We start from the raw sequence: 4146 nt of genomic DNA on the forward strand, positions 1-4146 counted from the left end.
GTAAGACTGGGTTTTATTAATGCGTAATAGCTCTTGATTTAGTCTTGTAATAAATAAAGAAATGTATGCGCTTGAGAAGCGAGCGACAGGATGCAGCAGTGGCAGCATTTTAAGTCTAAGATGGTAATTTCCTTAGCTGTAACTTGGCCCGGCTCCACTAATCTTTGAGTTCAATCCAGTGAACTCGCGTCCAGGTTTTGGTGGAAACGCTGTTGCAGGAGAGAGAGAGGAGGGGGAGGCGCTCTTGGATTGGACGCGCCGTGGTTGTCAGGACCGGAGGAGGCTGGGAAGAAGGGACTGTTGTGTGAAGGCCTCCGTGTGAGAGAGCACAGTCTACTGTATTCGAAAAGCGGGAATGACGGCGAGATTCAGGACAGTTTGATGTCTGCCTAGGATTATGAGGGCGAGTGCACTCGTCCTCAGTTTGTCGCGACTTCCCTCCTTCCGTGGCTCAGGCGCAGCATAGCCTACTTTCCTCCCCCCGACTAGCAGCGCCAGATACCGAAAAAGAAGCCGAGCGACGAGGCACTCTTCCCTTGAAGGGAGCGGACTGTGATGACAACCCAAACGAGGACGGAATCTAAATTGACCTATCTCTGCATAATCTGAAACTCTACCGCAAGAGAGAAACTTTGCTAGCCGCACATCTTAGACAGCACGACAAGTGTGTCTATGGTCTGCATTGCCGTGTTTGCCTATGGAGAATGAAGACTTACATGGTACAATAGAGAGCCGTTTGGCTTTTGTACTTCTGGAAAAGACCAGTTTGTGAATGCGATACTGCGCAGTTTACGACCCGACAGTGCTCTCCTTGTCTCCTAAATAAATAGGATGTGCGTAGCCTGTCAGAGGAGGAAATCTATCGTGTCATCGTGCATTAGTGTTCTGTTTTAGCCTCGGTTTCAGCTCACTCCACACATAGCCCAAACATCTATAGTTGTGTGTTTGGTTAACTAGCAAGCGGAGTCTGCTTTTCAGTGAAAGCCTCCTCTGATGTGGCCACGTTGCATTGTGCCACCACATCATTTGTAATTTTGGAAGGAAGACCCCAAGATTTGGTCTGGAGGCATGACCACCTGGCCACACTACCTGCCTGCGCAATTCTGATAGAATTTTGTTGTGGCACGGGTGACACGAAGCTTTAATCAGTGAAAATTAACGGACGGTGTTTTAACGAAGTCACGAGCCCTCCCTGGACCTACTGGCTGTAGGTGATTGCTGAGGAATAAGGTGCTGTTCAGACTCAATGGGTCCTGACGCGACTCGGCGCAGCACACATTTTACCGCCCCAGGAAGAAGATAAGACTCGGTGTCCAGTCAGGGGGACAGCCTAGGGAAGTAGGACGCTTATCGGATTGCAAGGTAAGCCGCCACCGGAACGGTTTAAGAATGACCTGGAGGAAGTACCCACAATAGGCAAGCAATAGTATTTCTTCCCCCTTCTCTCACATATGCCAAGCGTGTATAATCTTTTGGCATCTGAATAGCTAAACCATCCGGCATTTTAGCGAAAGATAAAACTATAGTTCGTGGCCTCATCCATCTGTGAAGAACAAGCGCACTATTGATGACCCGCGTGGACTGTCCAGATGCGACGTATCAGTAAAATAGCCACGTTCAATCACCAGCCCTTGTGCAATCATCGTGAAAGCTATCCAAGGAAATCGTTCGCTGATGACCGTGAGACAGTTACCTTGACCCAGGGTTTAGTGAACCTTTTGGCTGATGGGGACTCACCCTCCATACACACACCATTTGGTGTATGTTCTCTCTGCTGGGCTACCAAGTCCTTGGTGCCCTCCATCCATCCCATCCAACCTAATTAGAACCATGCGCAACAGTCTGCTGTTCTTTGTAAAGAAATCTGACTCACTCGTGCAATGCAATAGGCAACATTTCTGGGGAAATCATGATGTTTAAGTTTGTGATCTGTGTTTATCGTACTGGGGGTAGAAGATTGACCCTGCCGTAATGTGCTGTGGACATTCCCTCGCCATGAAAATAATCGCCTAAGATCAATACATTGACATTCGGGAGTTCATTCAGAAAATTAATGTGGGCTTTGCTGATGGTTCATTCAGCTGTTGATTAGTGGTCTTCCCCGTTCTTCTTAATATGAGGACGGGGAAGAGCAAGGAAAATGTCAGACTGGTTGAAGTTCCTGCTTGGAAAAAAAATCTTGTCTCCTGTAGTGTGCCTGAACATACACATACTTTTACATGGGTGTGAGCCTTACAATGGAATGATTATGCAAAATTGTAATAAGAATGGCTGACATTTCTGAAGGATGTTAGCAGTTTTTGTCTCCTCATCTTGGGCATGTGCTTTGGTTTACCTCCTCTCTGCCATAGGCATTTCCTCATCATCTGGGGTAGTTGTCCAGACCTGTACGCAATGGAACGCAACTACACACACACACACACACACACACACACACACACACACACACACACACACACACACACACACACACACAGATCGATATTTATAACACCATCAGTATGAAAGATCTTTACGGAAACCTTGTTATTATATTGGATTATGCCGGAGTTGTCTTGTGAGGTGTAGCGGTGGTCGTGAAACCGTGCACGGGGAGAAGTGTGATGTGGGGACGATGTCATACTGAGGGCAACTCAGCTACTCATGAGCAGGGTTGCCAGATGTGACTGATGATTTCCAACCCTAAAAATGCTCCAAAAATAGCCTCAACAGGAAGCACTAAATCCTGCATCATTTGAACAAAATTCAATTGATTTCTATGGCCATAAATCTGCTGAAAAACCCGCCCAAATGCCCTTTTTTACCCACAGATGGTCATCCTAAGCAGCTTAAATAGGCGGGAAACTGGCAACTCAGCCGCTCATGAGGGAGGCTGGAGGAGAGCTCTATCTAGCTAGTCATGAAGTCGTAGACACCTTGTACACAGCCGACAGGCAAGAGCACAGAGAGAGTTACAGGCGCAGTGGCCATCTCTCTGGGGCAGTGTGGGCTTAGATGCCTTACTCAAGGACATGTGCTGTCACCCCGTGAGGCAGCCCTGACCTTGTAGGTTGGAATCCCATGTCAGTCACCCATAGCTGACATGCTTTTCAGCAAAGGATCTAACTCCACATTGCTCCAGGCACCCAATACCCTGTGCGTACTTACACGTAAATACGTTGTTGTGGCTAAAAGCACCAGTTACTACAGTGTAATGTCATACAGATGTAATATTATTGAATACCAGCTAGTGATGATACAGGAGAGCAATTACGCACTCACATTCTTCCTACCAGTTCGGGATTCAAACCGGTGACCCTTTGATACCCCGACGACCCAACTCTGTAATCCCCGGGACACAGCAGAGAAATGTGAACTGGAAGGGCAATTATGTTTCCGTTGCCCGATCATAGCGGCACACATGCATGAGTCATGGGAGGGTGGCTATGAAGCTGGCAAGGTTAACATGCGTGTGTGTGTGTGTGTGTGTGTGTGTGTGTGTGTGTGTGTGTGTGTGTGTGCATGTGTGTGTGTGTGTGTGTGTGTGTGTGTGTGTGAGTGAGTGAGTGAGTGAGTGAGTGAGTGAGTGAGTGAGTGAGTGAGTGAGTGAGTGAGTGAGTGAGTGAGTGAGTGAGAGAGAGAGAGAGAAAGAGAGAGAGAGAGAGAGAGAGAGAGAGAGAGAGAGAGAGAGAGAGAGAGAGAGAGAGCGTGCATGCGAGTGTGAATGCATGAGTCAGCCTAGTCAATAAGAACGCCTTGATACAAACGGAACTCGAGATACAAAATAAGTAGTTCAGTTAGGACTAGAGGAAGTGGAGGAGCGCGAGAGAAAGACAGAGTAAGACGAAGGGAAGAAGAGCAAAAGAATAAAAAAGAGAGAGAGATAGCATGTGTTGGCATGCGTGTGAGTGAGTGTGCATCTGTGTGTGTGTGCGTGTGCGTGCAGTGGTTTTAGTGTGTGAATTTCATTTCGGGGTGTTCTTGTGTCTGTGTCTGTGTGTGTGTGTGTGTGTGTGTTGTGTGTGTGTGTGTCTGTGTCTGTGTGTGTGTGTGTGTGTGTGTTGTGTGTGTCACAGCACAAGAGATCCTGATGTAGTTTTGACCTGTTATTTGTTGTAGGGGCTGCATGGGTTGTTGTTAGTTTTCATTGCTGGAGCCCTTACCAAA

General features: G+C 47.5%; 1 protein-coding gene across 2 annotated transcripts in view; it reads left to right on the plus strand.

The window, feature by feature from the left end:
• The first annotated feature begins 274 nt into the window (after window positions 1-274).
• LOC134463642 (xylosyl- and glucuronyltransferase LARGE1-like) overlaps window positions 275-4146 on the plus strand; it is a 110072-nt gene continuing 106200 nt past the window's right edge. For both annotated transcript variants that reach the window (XR_010037784.1, XM_063216829.1), the window contains exon 1: window positions 275-1362. The gene's annotated coding sequence lies outside the window, so the exon portion shown is untranslated. The remainder of the gene's footprint in view (window positions 1363-4146) is intronic.

Source organism: Engraulis encrasicolus, chromosome 15, assembly GCF_034702125.1.
Source record: "Engraulis encrasicolus isolate BLACKSEA-1 chromosome 15, IST_EnEncr_1.0, whole genome shotgun sequence".
In the NCBI taxonomy this organism is placed as follows: domain Eukaryota; kingdom Metazoa; phylum Chordata; class Actinopteri; order Clupeiformes; family Engraulidae; genus Engraulis; species Engraulis encrasicolus.